Below are 19,441 nucleotides of genomic sequence, written 5' to 3'. Positions count from 1 at the left end.
CCTTGGGCAAGTCACTTACACTCTGTGGGCCCCAGCTCCCCATCTGTACATTTGGGATAACTGCCCTCCCATGCCTTCCAGGGGTGTTGTGAGGACAAATTCATTAACGATGGTGAAACAGTCAGATACCTGGGGCTATATAAGTATCTAAAATAAGCAGTCAGCACAGGGATAGCTGCACCAAGAGCTGACCATTATTTGCTGAATTGAAGCTAAAAGCATGGGCTGCAGCAGCTTGAGCTAGAAAGTCAAGGCTCTCAGCCTGGTGTATAACACACTCACCAGTGGGTTACGCAGCATATTTAGGGACACTGTAAAAGTAATTGTTACCCATCACACTAATTCTCTGACAATCCAGGCAGCTGTAACTGGGAACAATGGGATGACCCTGAGCAAAAGAAAACATAGGTTGAATATGAAGAAGACCTTCTTGATGGTAAGACCTATTGATCTGAGCAACAGTTTCCCAAGGGAAGGGGTTGGATTCTCCACTTTACATCTGTGAATGCTGGTTGGAATGATGTACAAGTGGGAAGTCAGGAGTCAGTGGGTGCCTGTGATTCTTTTATGCATTAAAGTGCTGTTGTCTGCTACATTTTTTGCATGGAGAATTTGATCAGTCTGGTTTAATTATGCAGAAAATAATCCAAGTAAAATAAATCCAGTCAGTAAATAGGAAATGAATGTAATGAATAAACTCAGGGGAGGGAATGGACATCTAAATGTTTATCCAAAGTGGCAGGAACACGTGCAATTTCTTCTTGCAGGAAGTTTGGGTTGAAGGAGATCTTTTTAATATCAGCTCATTCTGATGGCCATGGAACCTCAATGCTGAATTCCAGACAGTGTGCGGTGGCCCTACAGTGGCCTGTAGCTCTGTTCTATTAAGGCAATCACATCGCTAAGACTTTGTGTTGTTTGCAACAGTGCAACTAATTGGGTGTGGCTATCCTTGTGGCTAACAGCCCCAGTGCAGACAATGCTTAAGGTAGTATGGGTGCATGATTAATATGAATGGAGAAGATGAATCGACCCACATGTCTGAGATGAGTAACCATGTACAAATGCAAAGCAGACAAGCTGTTGATAATGTTAGGAGAACTCAACAAAGATGATGCTGGCCAGAGAACAGAATTCACTTGTGATTCAGAGATTTGTGGTCTGGGAAGCAGCTGCATTAAATGAAATAGAAGGCTGGAGGCAGTAGAGTTGAGAGTTCTTTGAAAGTCGTCATGTGTAAGAATGATTTTAAGACAAATGAAGACGTCTGGATGACAGTAGGATGTGAAATCAGGGTATGGGATTGGCTACAATTGAGAAGATTACAGCATGGGATGCTGTAGAAAGTAAACAGGTGATAGGATGCCAAAGAAAATAATGCAGACACGACCAAGGTCAGTCCAACATAGAAGCCGACCACTGATGGGATGGTTGGACATTGTATGGAGGGTGTGACCAGGCTGGGCTTAATGGAGGAACAAGTGTGCAACTTATCTCCTTGGCTTACTAGTTCTCCAGTACTGTCTGCATCCTATTTTGCCCATCTGCAACACTTGCAGCCTATCTTCCTAACTTCCTCTATGCCTCTCATCCATGCCCTGCCCCTCAGATGTTTTAAGGTTTTGTATAAGCTATGGCAGCAGGAGTTCGAATCCAAACACACCTAGTGAGGTTAATGTGACTGGGTCTCCCTTTTGAAAACCTCCCGCCTGAGGTTTACTGAATGGTGACTAACCCTCGATAGCAGAGAACCAAGCTTCACTTCTTAGCCAAGTTTATAGGAAAACTTCTCCCTCCAGTGCCCCCTGCTACCATGTTGCAACCCTTAACAATAGTGGGCATGGAAATGATGGGGAGAGGGAGAGGCTTGCAGGCAAAGTCATTCTGACCTCCACTTTTTTTAGGTAGAAATAACACACTACACAATTTTACAGTAACTGTGTAAGAGACCTTCATTTTACTCAGTCTGGCATTACAGCTGTGAGACTGAATGAGTTTTTCAGGAATTGGATGAGTGCACTGTGGGTAGTTGTACATAGAAATGAACAAGAGTTAGTTGTAGAGGTTTGTGGCCTGATTCCTTGCCACCTTGCAAGTCAGAATGGTCGTGTTTGACACCTGCTTGACATAAGTGGAAATAACCACAGAGGAGCAAGACAGTAGGGAACCTGACCTAAGGGAGTAAGTTTGGGTGTTATGTTGTTTGCAGATAGCTGGTAGGCAAGTGACTTGGGGTTGGCGTGGATGTTATTATTGCCTTAGCTGTTGATTACTTTTATTTTCGTTGACTGTGTTGAAAGGAATTACACTTGAGCCACCTTGATTTAAATTAATGAAGAACAAAAGTCTGTGAGAGGGAAGTGCTAGCTGTACTACTAACCAAAACCTTCAATTTATAAGGTCCAGGTATAGATACTGCAGTGCTGGAAAACACTGCATTCACAATTAGTATTATTTTTAACCTCTGTTTCACTTCCTCCATCATAGTCCATAAGTCTTGCTGCCAATAGAGCTAACTGAATGGAAATCTGTGTTAAAAATTAAACATTCAAAACTCATGTTTGCCACCACAAAAAAACCATTATCCTTAATAGGAATTATATGTGCATATTGAGTGAAGAATTCATCCTTTTGCTTTTAATTCCATATCATGTAGAAGTACCAAATCAACTCGTAAGAGTGTGTGTTTTGTTTTCATCATCCTAAAGCAGAAAACAATCAAATCATAATTAAGAAGAAATAATTATCAGTCTATCCTTCTTTCTTTTCTTCTCCTTTTGGTATTCCAGTAAATGGTTATGCACACAGAGTCACAGAGCCAGAGTCAGTGATAAGCAGTATATTGTGGCCAAACTCCAGTATTTAATCTTGCAGCAGTTCCATCTAGATCTCTGGCAAGCTCACAAAATAGTTGATATGATGACTCTATAATTACCTCATTTTGTAAACATGCACTATTTAGCCGATAGCACAAAATGCTCCTTCAGAGCTGTTACAGTTCATCAAGTAAATACTTATTTGGGCACATAGTCTGAAAAATGTGTACTATTTACCTAATAGACTGAGATCTCATGTCAATCCTCAGTATGGAGCTAATTCATTGTTATTACGGGGCTAGATTGTGGCTTCAAGCCAATGCCTGAATTGACTGGACAAATCAGATGCATCATGCCAATGGGACCTTTGGGAACAGCCTATGCAATAGCAACATCTGCTATAATCTTTAATAGGGTACAGCATATGGTATTTACACCAGCCCTGTTCCACTTTCTGGTGGAGAGGGCCATGGTTCTACTCATCACTGAATCTGTGGTATTTCTAATGCCACAGCTGGCACTAGAATTCTCCTGGTTCTTGTGTGCAGAGAATCTGGTTCTTCTTTGAGTGCTGTACCTGTGGGTGCTCCACTTCAGGTGTCGGTGCGTCCCTGCACCACTGATCGGAGAGTTTCGGTAGCAGCGCCTGGTCAAGACGTGTGTGCAGTAGCTGTCTTGCAGTACCATTGGTGCTTCATCTAGCGCTCACGCAGCCTGATCCCCTCAGTTCCTTTTCAACTGTCCTCAGCTGCAGACAGCACTCCAATGGCAATGTCAGAAAATAATATAGAATAGATTTTAAAATAGTTAAGTTTTAGTTCTGCTAGTTAGGTCATCTCTAGTCTTAAATTTCCATTTAACCAATTAGACTTTCCCTGTTTAAAAAAAAGAAAATTCAAAACTCAGAGAATCTGCTCCGTTTCTCTATTTAGTTGTACAAAAGTTGACAATGAAAATGCCAGGCTCGCCTGGATTTAAAAGATGCACTTTGTGCAAGGATTCTTTGCCTGTTTCTATTGGACACTCGCAGTGCTTCCGTTGCTTAGGGAAGGCGCACATTCTTCAAAAATGTGCCCATTGCAGCAACCTCAAAACCAAAGCGTGGAGGGATAGGGATCTCAGACTTAAAATATCCTTTTGGAAAAATCCCTAATGCCACTGTTTGACTCTGGAAAAACCCCAATGAGGGACTCTCTGGGTGCCCCCTCCCTGGACAGAGTGAGTACCCTTTCCTCCAGAAAAATCAAGAAAGAATGAAATCTCTCCCGCACATGGGGAACCGGTAAAGAGAAAATGATCTCTGGCGAGATCGCTACTCTTGGTGCTGACGGCCAGCAGGGTGAGCACATTCGATAATCTGGGCACTTCCATCACTGTCCATACTGGGACCGTGGCTGGCAGGGCAAGGAGTTGAGTAGCAGACACAAATCAGCCTCCTCCTCCGTGGCACCGAATACTCCCAGGAAGGACACAGTGCTGACAGCATCACTGACCGTGATGCCACCTCCATCGGTGCTGACTTCTATGGAGTAGTTGCCCGAACAAGCTAAAACAGCAACACCGGTACTGACCATGGCCACTCACAAAAGAGCGGCACCGACCAGACTGAGCACTCAGACATCTGCATATAAAAGCATGGCACCGACGTCCGTCCGCAGTATTGCACTCCTTCACTCAACCATCAGACATGGCAGTATATTCCACCATAGTCTCCTGTAGTCGATGCCATGCTTACCGAAGGGTTTGCTCATGAGTAGGACTAGGACCACAATCCTAGGAGATGCCTTTGTCATGCGATGGAACGCACCCCTCCTGTGTGGGTTCCCACCAATACCATTAATATCCAGAGTGATACACACGATACAGATCAACAGAGCCAGGATCATACTGATAGCTCCAATGTGGCCCAGACAGATGTGGTTTCCATACCTGAACCACCTGGTACTTTGCACCCCGTACACCCTTCCTCTCCATCGGGATTTTCTCACTCAGGACGAGGGTCAAGTTCTTCACCTGAATCTGGGAAAACTCCACCTGAAGGCGTGGCTCTTGTATGGCTCCATCATGACGAACTAACCTGTTTGGAAGAGCTTAAAAAGGTGTTGCTAACCAGGAGGAAACTTACCACACATACCACTTACCTCCATAAGTGGAAGAGGTTCTCCTTGTGGTGTCACAACAGCCACATACCAGCACTGATACATTCTATTTTGGAGTGCATATTACATCTGAAACACTTGGGTTTATCCATTAGTTCACTTAGAGTACACCTCACAGCCATCGCTACTGTCCGCCACAAGGTAGATGGTTTTTCAGCCTTCCTGCACCTGATTATGAAATGCTTCCTTGCAGGCATTCAGAACATGGACCCTGAAGTCCAGAACCCTATACCAGCACGGGACCTAAACCTAGTCCTCAGAGGCCTTACCAGAGCCCCTTTCGAACACTTGCTGCCTGTTCTCTACTACATTTATCAATGAAGGTAGCATTCCTGGTTGCTGTCACCTCAGCATGTAGAGTGGTGAAATTGAGGCCCTCATGGCCCATCCTCCATACATCATATTCTTTAAAGACAAAGTGAATATGCGACCACACCCGAAATTCGTACCGAAGGTACTTTCATCATTCCATCTCAATCAACCTATCCATCTACCTGCATTTTATACTACATCACACGGGTCTACACAGGAATCTATCCTGCACACTCTAGATGTGAGAAGAGCACCAGCATTCTAACCAGATTGAACAAAACCTTTCCGTAAGTCGCCAAGACTCATTTCCACCACTGAATGATCAAAAGGGGGCAGCTATTTTGAATCAAAGACTATCAAAATAGATTTCAAATTGCATCCATTTATGTTACCAACACCAAAATATAGACCCCTCGACAGGGATCAGAGCCTATTCAATGAGATCAGTTTCTCCCTTGATTGCATTCTTACATAATGTTCCAATCAGAGAAATATGCCAATCTGCCACTTAGGCTTCCGATCACATGTTCACAAACCACTATGCAATAAATCAGAGATCAGAGGCTGATATGATACTTGGCCTTGTGGTACTAGCCTCGGTTGTACAGCTAACTCTGAAACCCACCCTTCCATAATGGGGTACTGTTCTACAATCACCTGAAGTGGAGCACCAACAGGGACAGCGCTCGAAGAAGAAGAAAAGGTTACTCACCTTGTGCAGTAGCTGAAATTCTTTGAAATGTGTGTCCCTGTGGGTACTCTGCTACCTGTCCTCCTCCCCTTTACTTTGGAGTTCGCAGAAAGGACTCTACAGTAGAGAAGGAACTGAGAGGGTTGGGACGCACTGGCATTAGGTGAAGCACCAATGGTACCACGAGACAGCTACTGTGCATGTGCGTCCCAACCAGGCACTGCTACCAAAAATCTCCCATCGGTGGCACAGGGATGGACCAATACCTGAAGTGGAGCACCCACAGGGACACACATCTCAAAGAACCTCAGTTATTGCACAAGGTGAGTAACTGTCTCTTCAGGTGTGAAGAGAGAGTCTCCTTGGGTGCTTCCTTTCCCTGGCTCTATGTGACCCACAAGACTAAGCACAGTCTAGCCCTTGATGTGTATATTAAATCATTAGGAAAACCATCCCTGCACCTGATTCTGCCCTTCCTTACACCTGTCCAGCTGCATTGATCTCAGTGGGGGTTGCATAGGTCTCACAGAGGGTGGATGGGTGGGTGTCAGAGAGAGAGAGACGTGCTTGAAGTAGTGATGATTTACAGCAGCTGTTTTATTTTTCACAGCTCTAGGAGGACTTGTTTATTATTAGGGATTATAGCACCCTTCAGGATTTCATTTGAGCAAACATTGATTTTGAGTAATAGTGCAAAAAATATCTGAACCTATTAGCTTCTATTGTCTTGCAGTCATAGTACTGAAAAATGTCCAAATTATTTTGAAAACTAGTAGAAAATTAGACTTGCACTGAGAGTGTTGTATGGAAATTTTAAACCTGGACACATTTCTATGACTGAGTTCTAAAGGATTTGAAAGGAGATGTGTATAATAAAAACACTGAAAGGCCTTTAATGCAGCTGTACTAGTTTGGGTGCTTTTTAATACAGCAGGGATGCAAGTATGACTCCTTACCAATCTGGAATAAAAGTGACTACAGGAGCACAAATAACTGATTTTTTTGGTTTGGTCACCAAACCAAAAAACAAAACAAACAAACAAAATTGTGTTGGGTCAACCAGAAATGACAATTTTGGGACTTTTTTTTCCTTGACAAAATGAACCCACCCTTCCCCACCCCCCCAAATAATTTTGGATTGAATGAAAAAAATTGTTTGACCTAGGACAAAATGTTTAATTTGGGGGCATTTTTAATCTTTGTTCTAGTTAAATCTTTCTGAGTTTCATAACAAAGCATATTTCAAAACAAAAAGTCAAAATACTTCATTTAGAAAATGTTGAACCAAAACATTTTGAATAATTTAGAATTCCCCCCTTTTGTTTTTCCAGCCAAAATTATTCACCAGTTTCAACCCGAATTCACAGTTTGTCGACTCCAAACTGCGTTTTTTGGCGCACAAACTATTTGCTAAAGATATTTCACCCAGTTCTAACAGTTCTAAGAGGGGGATTTTTACATTTTTTTAAAAGAAATGCTTATCTGGAGTTCTGTGATCATAGAATCATTAGACTAGAAGGCACCTTGAGACCTCCTCTAGTCCAGTCCCCTGCACTCAAGGCATGACTAAGTATTATCTTGGCCATCCCTGACAGGTGTTTGTCTAACCTGCTCTTAAAAATCTCCAATGATGGAGATTCCACTACCTCTCATGGCAATTTATTCCAGTGCTTAACCACCCTGACAGGAAGTTTTTCCTAATGTCCAATATAAACTGCACTTGCTGCAGTTTAAGCCCATTGCTTCTTGTCCTATCCTCAGAGGTTAGGAACAACATTTTTTCTTCCTCCTCCTTGGAACAACTTTTTATATACTTGAAAACTATTATCCTGTTCCCTCTCAATCTTCTCTTCTCCAGACTAAATAAACCAATTTTTAAATCTTCCCTTATAGGTCATGTTTTCTTGATCATTTTTGTTTCTCTTCTCTTGACTTTCTCCAGTTTGTCCACATCTTTCCTGAAATGTGGCACCCAGAACTAGACACAATATTCCAGTTGAGGTGTAATCAGCATGGAGTAGAGCGGAAGAATTACTTCATGTGTCTTGCTTAAAACACTTCTGCTAATACATCCCAGAATGTGTTTGCTTTTGACTTATATTTAGCTTGTGATCCATCATGACCCTCAGATCCCTTTCCGCAGAACTCCTTCCTAGGCAGTCATTTCCCATTTTGTATGTGTGAAACTGATTGTTCCTTCCTAAATGGAGTACTTTGCATTTGTCCTTATTGAATCCCATTCTATTTACTTCAGACCATTTCTTCAGTTTGTCCAGATCATTTTGAATTTTAATCCTATTCTCCAGAGCATTTGCAAACCCTCCCAGCTTGGTATCCTTCACAAACTTTCTAAGTGTACTCTCTATGCTATTATTTAAATAGTAGATGAAGATATTGAACAGAATTGGCCCAGAACTGACCCCTGCAGGACTCCACTTGATATGCCCGGCCAGCTTGACTCCACTGATAACTACTCTTTGGAATGAAGAATGAATGGCAAGAGGTAGAATTCAGAACATATACAGGAATGTTATCTCATTGAGGCACGGTAACAAATTGTTGTTTTTTTCAGACATGCATCACGTAAAGATATCAAATACACTCAATATACATTGTAAGAGTCCACAATGACCCTGAGGATGGCTATTCCATGAGAAGTGGAGGGAATAAGGGATTCATACTGCTGCTTAAAGGGTTCAGGGTGATGAGGCATGTGAGGGAAAAAATCCAGATTAACTTTCAGGTGCCCGGCTGGTTGTTTGTTTGCCCGGCTGGTTGTCATAAAAAGCTATTTCATTAGTTGGAAAATGAGCATGTTTGATATGGAAATTATTGAATGACAATAAACTTGAAACCCCACAATAGGGAATGTGAAGGGTACTACACATCAAGACAACTTCTTGCTATAGCATTCCCCAGAAGAGAAAACTCAGCACTATGTTCAAAGATAGAAGCCAGTTTTGGGCCCCCTACTACAGAAAGGATGTGGACAAATTGGAGAGAGTCCAGCAGAGGGCAACAAAAACGATTAGGGCGCTGGAGAACATGACCTATGAGGAGAGGCTGAGAGAACTGGGCTTGTCTAGTCTGCAGAAGAGGAGGCAGGGGATTTGATTAGCAGACTTCAACTACCTGAAGGGGGGTTCCAAAGTGGATGGAGCTCGGCTGTTCTCAGTGGTGGCAGATGACAGAACAAGGAGCAATGGTCTCAAGTTGCAGTGCGGGAGGTCTAGATTGGCTATTAGGAAAAACTATTTCACTAGGAGGGTAGTGAAGCACTGGAATGGGTTATCTGCAGAGGTGGTGGAATCTCCATCCTTAGAGATTTTTAAGGCCCAGCTTGACAAAGGCCTGGCTGGGATGATTTAGTTGGGGTTGGTCCTGCTTTGAGCAGGGGATTGGACTATATGACCTCCTGAGGTCTCTTCCAACCCTAATCTTCTATGATTCTATGATAAAAGCCCATGACTTAAACTAAAGAGATATAACTGTCCTTCCTGGATAGTCCTCATTGTTTTTGAAAGTCTAACTGCTACAGTGATAATCACTTAAGAAATTCTATCTAATGCTTCTGTTACAGTAGTCTGCGAGCACCTCCCAATTTTTATTTGCACTACACCTCTACAAAATAGGGCAGTGCTGTTCTCATTTGACAGTTGGGGAACTGAGGCACAGAAAGACTAAGTGACTTGCCTAGGGTCACACCGGGAATCTGTAGTATAGCAACTAATTGAACCCAGCTCCCCCCGAGTCCTAGGGTAACACTTTGACCACTGGACAATCCTGCCTCTGTAGTTTGGGTAGATTAGTGAGGCAAGAATAAACAGACATTTCTCTGAAAACTATAGAAAGTTCAGATAGTGAGTTGGAAAGAAATAGGATTTAGCTCAGAGGCCCTGATGCCAAAATGTTGGGCTCAGTGTGATTATATATTTCTGCTTCTAACTCACATGATGGTGACCCAAAAGTGGAGTATCAGAGATGCAGATGGTGAGGAAAGATTCTTATTTTCAAGCCTTGCATAATTTCATCTAAATCAAGGTGAGGACCAAAGGGGTTATCAGAATTCCTATCCTATGTCACTTATCACTGAGAATAGAATGAATGATGTGTATTTGACAAACAGCCCTATTATCTTCTTGTAAATTACATTGTGTAGCAACTCTCATAGCAATACAAGATGTTGATACATTTTAATAGGATGATTTAATGCTCATTAGGTTGTTTCATTTCTTAATCTGGTGGTACGGTAGTATGGAAAGGAAGATGTACATGTGATAAAATACTGAATTTAAAGTTGGGAGGTTGATTTTATACAAATCATGTGAAAATGAGTCATTTGGGATATTTATTTATAATAATAATTTATTTATTAGCTACTCTCCTCCCATGCCAGGATTGCCTAACCTCAGACTGGCATCTGGTGCTGTCACCATTTGTATTGTCTATTTCCATACACTGAGGACCTTGCAGGCAGGAAATACTTGTTCTGAGTATTAAACTCTGACCTTGGAAATCTTAGCCATAGTTTTGTCCCCTTGAAGGTCTCCATAAACTCTCCAATCTCTGATTCCCTTGCTTCAAGTCATCTCCAGCAGGAATACCCTCTATTCATAGTTCATAATGATACTCCTGATTGACCAGCTGGGATCACTGTAGCATGAGCTGGGACTAACACAAATCATTATAGTTGGTATAAGGAGCAAAAGATGAAGTCCAGAGAAAAAAACTCAGAGATTTCCTTTAAATTCTTTCATCAGGGGGCGGGGGTGTCAGGATTTGCTCTCCCATAGGAGAGTCTGAGGGTTCTACCTGCTAAAATTATTGTGCAGAGTCGATATCGTGGTGGTGTAAAAATTTGGAATGTGGCTGCAGAGGTTAAAGGGGTCACACTGCATATTAGAAACCTGAATTGCAGGGTCCATGTTTGCTGCAGGCTGCAGTGATCAGCTGTGTAGCGAGGTGACAATTCACCCATGCGATACCTCCTGCTGGTTGTCCAGGAATTAGCTCGCCAGCCTCCAGAGGGCCCTCTGCAGGCCAGTATCTCGCCTTTCCGCTGGCCCCTTGCGTCCCTTGCGGACTCCAGTGCCCCTTCTGTCAGGGTTCTGCCCCCTGCAGTCTTGCTGGGTCTCCCCTCCCTAGGGAACCCCCAATCCCCTATCCCCACCTCACCTCAGTCTTTGGTTACTGCCAGTCACCATCTGGCCCCCGCTCACTGGGGCGGACTGCAGTATAATTGCCACTCATCATCGGCAAGAAGGGTTTGGACTTGCTGCCTTTGCCTGCCCTGGGCTGCACCTCTGCAACCCCAGTACCTTTCCCGGCCTTTACCAAGACCTGCAGCCTGGGGGTTTTCCAGGCTAGAGCTCCCCCAGCTCCTCTAGCCTTCCCCCAGCCCTGCTCTACTTTAGGTACCTTGCTCTGCTCCCAAGCAGCAAGGCCCATCCCTCTCAACATCTAGAGAGAGACTCCCTGAGCTCCTGGCTCCCAACCTTTTATAGGGCCAGCTATGGCCTGATTGGGGCGTGGCCCCAACTGTGGCTGCCTTCCCCAATCAGCCTAGGCTTCTCCTTCAGCCCCAGCCCTCTCCCAGGGCTGGCTTTAACCCTATCAGGGCCAGAGCGAGTGACCACTCTGCTACAAGCTGGCTCTAGTTTCTGTTGTATTAGTCATGTAATTTTAAAATAAGAATAATGTAGTTATTTTCATGTGAAAAATGCCACACCCATGGATCTCTGCAGTACTGGAGGGAAGGGGATTCCACATGAAGGCCCTCTCCCTTAGCAACTCTGCCCACGTTCTCCACCCTCAGCTTTCTGTAGCCCTACCAGGGGCTTCTCTGATTTCAGCTGGGCCGATAGTGTTCCCCCTACCCCCAATGGGCAGGAGGTATTTCCATACCTCCAAAGGGAAACTCCACACGTTACTGCAGCCTCTGTCTGTCACAACTGTACCTTATGACTTTGCCATTCCAGTTTATAGGAGAATGCCTGATGGAGACGCCGGGTGCCCCTGCCTTATCTCCCCTGTCCCGCCTTCTTACAGTCCAAAGAGTCATGGAGATCCAGGTGAGGCAGCATTCTCCAGCCATATTTGTGCATCCCCATTACAGGATTTGCAAGTACCGGCTTCCCTCACATATTTTCTTCTTTGGTCAGTGTACCCATAATTTATTATTCATTTGGATCAATATATTTGGGTTTTTTGGTGATAACTTTTAATGCACTGGAAATATCAAGATTGATTTCAGGGCAGCACATAAATCGAATGTATTTTGAAACAAGTGTGCAATTTAATTTTTTTCTAGTTACTGGCTGTTGCCAAATTTACTTTAGTCCCAATATGCATTATTATTTAGGATGGTACCCAGTAAATTAGTGATGTGACAATTAATTGAAAATGTTAAAATGTCAAAATTTTAACAATATACAACTATCTTCTTGGAGATGTGATTGAGTTGTACTGCTGTCAATTTAAAAAGTTGTATATTTAGGATAGCTTTTTGTATGATCGCAGTCTATAATCTAGATTTGGTCTCATCCTCAGTAGTAAGAACCTTCCACCTTGGCGCTTCTGTCCATTCGAAATGGGGAGCAAACCATGCATCTATTGGATGAGCTGCTTTCAGACATGGATACATTAGATGACCTGCTCCTGCTTGGGGGTGAATTGCTTATGCCGTGGAGTAGGTGTTTGGCAAGAGGCTGGATGGCATTTCAGAGCATTTTCTGAAGCATGGGCAGCAACACTACTCTGAGAATGAGGACAGTTCATTTATGGCAGACTGGATGTTAAGATAAGTTCCTGTCTGTATCCTAAAGACTTGCCCATACCGGTATTGCCCTGGCCTCTTCCTTTGTCAGTCAGTGTTAAAGGCATTCTGAACTATATGCATTTCCTCACCTTTTGGGGGCGAAGCCAGACTTTCAGGCACCTGCTCCCCTACTTGGTGTAAACTTTGCTTGTACTAATCAGAAACGAACACACACAGTTTTTGGGCCCCGTCCCCTATGACACTTCTATGATGTCATAGTGGGTATTTCAGGCTGGTCTGCCATGTGCAGGCAGAAGAGGAGAAAGAAAAACGAATCCTGTGTACCTTGTGCACACCCGTAACTGAGCCTGATCACCTCAAAGCCTCTCTCAGCTCACGTGTTTTAAGCAGAGTTTCTACGTTTGCCGGTCGTTATGAGTTGGTTTGTATTCGTAAGTATTGGTTAATACTAAATGCTGCATCCGTGTTTATAAATATTGTTTACTGCATCTTTGTTTATAAATATTGTTTAATAGTAAATACTTCAGCCATTGTATGTTTTAAGTTCCATTAACCCTATTAGCTAATCATATGCTGCTCCCTTACCCCTTGTAACTATCCCCAATAAAACTTTTAATTAATTAATTTTAGTTGTGTGCGTGCCTGCAGTTTGCATCGTGACCCAGACCCTCCTTGCATCCCTTACCTATACAGTCTATTGCCACGTGCAGCCTGGTAAATAACAGCTCTGCATTTTTCTTTCACCCCTATAAGTACGTGGCAATCTACATGGCGTGACGAACAGGATGCACGGAGGTTGGGCCATGCCCGTGGCACACTGCAGATCGCGCAGATAATGAAACTGAACAGTACCAACATTTGCAGTTTCACCTTCTTACTAGCCAAAATTCGACTAATCCAAAAATAGAATGGATCTGTTCTCTTGGCTCGGGCAAAACTCTAAAAGGTTATACTGTACCATTAACCCTGGCAGATATGGGATGCCTCCTTCGGTGCCACCTGAGCTTTAGGAGTCAGCCAGCCGATTGTTCCCTGCAGCCTCAGTGCACGGAGACTGTGGAAAACCTCGGTGCTGCAGATCCCTCTCAACTTTGGAGAGAATGTAGCCGCATTGTTAAAAAATCTGGAGGCACTGTTTCCAAATTAATTCCCCCACCTCGGGTAATACCTGCTGATCCGGCACATAAATTATTATGCCAAATGATAAAAGAATTAAATTTGATTAAGAAAACCAAAAAATTGCGACCCGATGAATATAAATCTGAGGATGTTTCCACCGTCCTGTTTAGCATGATATGCAAGGCCCTCGATCTGTGTTCTGTCCTCCATGGAGGCACAATGTTTGCAGCTAAACAGGCAGCCCCAGGCTCTCCTAAAGGTAATAATGAGAAGAAGACAGAAAAGGTAGAGCCCATCACTACCACCCCCCTAAGTCCCTCTCGGAAAATTTTGCCACCCCCATATGAAGCTCCTAAAACTCCTCTGTATCCAGCTCTGCCAACAGCCCCAGAATTTGCAGAATCTGAAACCGTAGCAGCAGCTTTGCCTATTGCAATAACTAAAACTAAAATGGGCACACAAACAGGCAACACCACGCAGGTTACTGAACTGCGAACACGTACTAAGGCCGAACTTAGAGTTTTTAAAGGAAACGCAACGAAAAGCCGACGAGGCACCCATGGTTTGGGTCGGGCGGCTAGCCTTAGAACACGGAGCAGAATTGGTGGACCGCGAGGAGGCCGGCACCTTAGCCAAAACGGCCAATTGGGCACGAGGCTTCCTGGGTCACGCTTTATTAAATAATCGCATTTGGCCACTTACCACCCCGGCAGCTGCCATTTTAGCAATGAAAGGCAGTTTTAAAGGATTATATATCCCTCCGGGAACTTTAGTTACTCCACACGATCTAATATGGGCAATTGCAGGAGCTTCCATAGCCCTGTGGGATCCAATACAAAATCCACTTAATTTAACTATTCAACAGCAATTAGTGGCCACACTCTTTATACACGTTACTGATCCCACCCAAATTCCTGTCTCAGCAGAGGCGGTTAATTTGGCATTAGAAGCTGCCCCTGGAGCTGACACCGGTGCCATGCTGCACTTGCATGCGGCCGTTTGCAGACCCATCTTAACGTTATTTGAAGTGGTTAGTAAAATTAAGTTGTTACTGCCACCCCCGCCTGTTGTTCTCCCAGTTGATTCACCACCAAAAAACCCTCCAAAAAGTCAGTTTAATCCCCAAAAATATCCTGAGCGAACTAAAGCTGAACGGGCACTATTTGGCTTCCTTCTTAACAAAGGGATCCCCAAAGAAGCCCTGCGTAAAATGTCAGACCAAGAGCAGCAAAATGTAGCCGAACAGCTAGGCTGGAAAAATTGGGAGGACTATGTTAGGACAAAAAACGAATAGGGGCCGGATGCTGCCCGGCCCAAATTAAAGATCCCACCGACGAACGCCCATACGCCACCCTGTTAGTTAATGGTGACACCCCCACTTCCTTTTTATTAGACACTGGAGCTCAAATTAGCGTTATTGAGCCCAACGTTCCCCACTGTCCTACTGGCTCCTTTATGTTTGTTCAAGGTCTCAATGCAGCACAAGAAAAACCCGTGGTTTGGGTTAAAATTGCCCACGGAAAATACCTAAGAAAAATAAAAGCCTTGTTGGGATCAAAAAATTTGCTAGGTGTCTCAGATATTAAAAAATTTAAACTGCATGATCAAATTCTGCAAGCCCTCCCTATAACCGTTAGGCGATCATTCCCCCTATACCCCCGAAGTAGTTAACTCCCAGCCATGGAAATTTTCCCCTATTCCCACAAAATCCGAAGGGCTTCCCCTTATTGAAGCTTTGCTCACTCAGCTTCTAGAAGAAAATAAAATAGAAAGGGTCACTGCATCCACCTTTCTGTCCGCGGGTTGGGGTATTCCCAAGCCCGGCGATCCTTCTAAATATCGCCTTGTCATTGATTACAGACAAGCTAACAGCCGTGTAAAGCCTATCGCATTTTCCAGCTCTGCCACCATTCCCGAAATACAGCGGCAACTAAGCGATGCAAGTAATCAGTGGGCATGTACTCTTGATTTAAAAGATATGTTTTACCAAATCCCACTCCAGGACACACAAGGAATCTTAAACTTTGCTTTTAAGGGCGTCCAATATAAATGGAAAGTTTGCCCACAGGGGTTCTGTAATTCTCCTGCACTTGCATCGTCTCATTTCAATATCACATTACAAAAGGTAAAACCCCTACAGGATGTGTATGTGCTAACCTATGTAGATGACATTGTCATTTGTGGGCCCAATCCACAAGCAGTTCAAAGTACCACCCAAATGATAATTGATGCATTAGAAGCAGATGGGTGGCAAATTAACAAAACAAAGAGCCACCTGCAGGCCAGCCAGCAATTCTCATTCTTGGGACTCCAATTCACTCCCACCACTCACACCCAAGCCCCAGCCAGTGTATTAGACCCTTGGACAGAAGCCCCTCTACAAAATAAACAAGAGCTTCAGCAGCTATTAGGTCTCCTTAATTATCACCGCCAATATATCCCGGCACAGCTAATTTTTAACCTAGAAATCCTACAAAGCTCTCTCTCTTCTAAACGCTCCCGAGAAGTATGGAACGCATCAGCACAACAAAGCTTAGAGAAACTAGCTGGCTGGTTTGCCTCTAACCCCCACCTCGCCCGTTTTAATTCCCAAGAACCCCTCAACATCAATTTGTTTATTACAAAACACCATGTAGGGTTCACTGTAATGCAACATGGTAATGCTATTTACAATTGGGCCCATCGCCTGTCTGGACCCCAGTACAACTATGGTCTAGTGGGAAAAATGCTACTGGCAGACTGGACAGACATGAATGCTGCTATTGCCTTGAAAGCTTCCATGTTTGTTGTGCACTGTTCCAACTTTACCCAGGACACAGTGCAATGAACTATCCCTCTCCCCTTCGCAGTAATGCATTTAGTGAAAGTCACATGTTTTAGTTCATGAGCTTTCTTCCCCATGCAATCTGGTTTGCTCACAATGGCTTGAATGTGTCCATTAAACTCTGTGAATGAAGGAGGAGCCTGAAGCAAGAGGTTGAATTTGATGAATGTCTAAGCCAGCAGGAAACGTAAAGTTTTGTGACAGCTTGATCCAGCTGTGGTGCAGCATGAGTTCATTCCAAATGGGATTCGTTTTGGGAGAAGAAGGGCCGTAGCAAGCCAGAAGCTCTATTGAGAGTTAAGCCAGAGAGAGGAGGAGAAAGGAGAGCGGAGGGATAGGAGTGAATCAGAACAGCTGCAACACAGTGCTTTTGAGAGGTTTTCAGGGAGATCAGAAAGCATCTGAAAGAGCACGGGAAAGGAGAACCCAGAAACAAAGCATAACATTTGAGATGCTTTTCCTTCTTGTCCACCCAAATTGATTCTGAGATGGAGAGAGATGGGAGAGCGTGGACACTAATTTATTATGACAAATGATGCATTGCTGTTTGTTTTTCCCAGAGAACTAATCAGATATAGATTTCTGCAGACTTCCTTTCTAGGTGGGTTTACCATACCATCACATGTTGTTCAGATAGGATCATATGACCTTGTGGAAAAACAGCCTCGCTCTGTGGCTATAGTCACAGACATGTTCTGTTTCACACAAGAGGACTGTCAGCACCTGTATAAAGCACCCGCTGGGCCAAGTGAAATAGGCAAACTTTCAGTGTTGTGCTTGGATCTTTCTGTGAGGAAAAGATTTTAATGTTCGGAATTCTCCCAGATGCCTTCTCCCAGAAACCACTGCCTTTCAGATTTCACCTTCATCTCTGAGCATATTAAAAAAAAGAAGTGATGATAATTAAATGCATGCTAGCTTGAATATAAATATTGCTGGGGCAGAAAGTATGATATGTATTTTGAGCTCTGAGATTGCTGATTTGGAGGGGAGTATCCAAGTGTAACTTTAGCAACTTTGTGGCCCAGATGGAGTCTGCTCTGGTCAAGAAAAGGCGCATGCAGGGACGCAACAGGGAAAGTCCCTTCCATCCCAGGGGCACCTGTTCCAAACCTCCCAGAGGGAAAACACACAGATCGGAAAAGTACGATGAATATAGGAAAGGGAATGTTTATTTACAGGGGGGTGAAAGGAGAAAAACAACAGAGGGAAATGTAGAGGGATCAGTAAAACAGGGTTGTATTCAACTTAATGCCCCACGGGCCTAGTGGTACCAGAGTCTGAAAGGACAGACACCGAGCAATGTGTCTGCACATTGAGTTCAGGAGTCCTGGGCAGAGTTCTAGTCCAGTGGTGAATTTTGGGTGCTCTGGATCATCTTCAGCACCGGTAAACTTCCCCCAACAAACCCCTCTGGTGCCCTCCTCTGCCGCTCTCTGCAAAGCCACACAGAGCAACAACCTCCCCACTTAACTAGCTAACAGCCTCCCTCCCGATTCCCAATGCAAAGTCACCAGCCCCAGTACTCACAGCCCCATGTAGATCTGGGCAGCAGTGATACTGGGTCTAGCTCCAGCCTGTCCTTCTCGGGCGATTCCTCCCTGGCACAGTGCTCCTCCTGGCTCCTGTCCTGGGCTGTCCCCAGTCAGCTGTTCTGTCCCTCCCAGGCTTCAGGCAGGTCTTGACTGCTTCACTCTGAGGGCCTGCTTGCTGCAGCCCTTCTGTCTGGCGCTCCAGATACACACAGCCTGTCGCTCTCCCCTCTCTCTCTGCTCCCTCTCCCACCAATAGCACCTCCTTCTTCTGTAACAATCAGCACCCCCCCCTCAGGAAAAAGAGTTAAAGGGGCCATGTTCTCTAAACCCCAAAGGGGTTACACGAGGAATGTTAAACATGAGCACATTCCCCCTGTTTTCCTTCATTCTCCACCTCTCCTGCATGGGTAGTGTCATACAGCTGGCTACCAGACATATTTCCTCCTCTTTCTGCCTGCAGATCATAATCCGATGGCCTCCAGCAGCCTCTGGAGTTTGAGGGCCTTCAACAGGTTTAGGATTCTGACGTCTGTGCTGCCCCCTTAGATGCAGAAAGAGAAATGTTCCCTTACTCCTTTTAGGAAGTCAGATATTACCTGTCTGTTCTCCGGGTGTTCTTTGATATCTTGTCCTGGACAACATGACCAGAGAAGAGCTTACCCAGCCCTTACCCTGACAACGAACTGGAGTAAGGGGTTGGCAATTACAAATATACTACTTATAAAGGTCCTTAAAATGCCAAACACATTTAATTGGCATTTTATTGTAAGTGCTAATTAAATCAGAGCAATGCAGTTGTGGGAATAGGTGATTCTGAGACCTGTGGTATATTACACCATATGGTGTGTATGTGCATTAGAAATCCTTTGAAAACAGAATGTAGATGGATATTGCACATGCACTGTAGTTGCATTTCAGAAATCTGTATTTCAGGGTGTTGCACTATTTTATAAATCTGTTACCAATTACATTCTTTTAAATCACAGCTGACTTTAAAGTAGAAAATTGATGTCCCAAAGGGCCAGACTCTTTCATCAGTTACTCCTCTGTAAATTCAGAGTAACTTCGCTGAAGTCCACAGTTAGCACTAGTTTCATGCAGTCTCTATGCTCTATAGGCCTGACTCCACTGATGCCAGTTTTACCCTGGAATAAATCCACTGACTTCACTAACGTTACTCCTGATGTGTACTGGTGCAAGTAAAAAC

The 19,441-nt window shown here is 44.1% G+C and overlaps 1 protein-coding gene and 1 long non-coding RNA gene across 2 annotated transcripts in view; one reads left to right on the top strand and one right to left on the bottom strand.

Annotated features, from left to right (window-relative positions):
* LHFPL3 (LHFPL tetraspan subfamily member 3) overlaps window positions 1–19,441 on the top strand; it is a 438,995-nt gene that overhangs the window by 82,416 nt on the left and 337,138 nt on the right.
* The window catches only part of LOC115646923, a 129,597-nt gene continuing 112,099 nt past the window's right edge, over window positions 1,944–19,441 (bottom strand). The window contains exon 4 of the long non-coding RNA XR_003999177.1: window positions 1,944–3,576. This is a non-coding gene — a long non-coding RNA (uncharacterized LOC115646923). The remainder of the gene's footprint in view (window positions 3,577–19,441) is intronic.

This window comes from Gopherus evgoodei, chromosome 1 (genome assembly GCF_007399415.2).
Source record: "Gopherus evgoodei ecotype Sinaloan lineage chromosome 1, rGopEvg1_v1.p, whole genome shotgun sequence".
In the NCBI taxonomy this organism is placed as follows: domain Eukaryota; kingdom Metazoa; phylum Chordata; order Testudines; family Testudinidae; genus Gopherus; species Gopherus evgoodei.
Note: the sequence above shows the minus strand (reverse complement) of the source record. Positions and strands in the feature narration are given on the sequence as shown.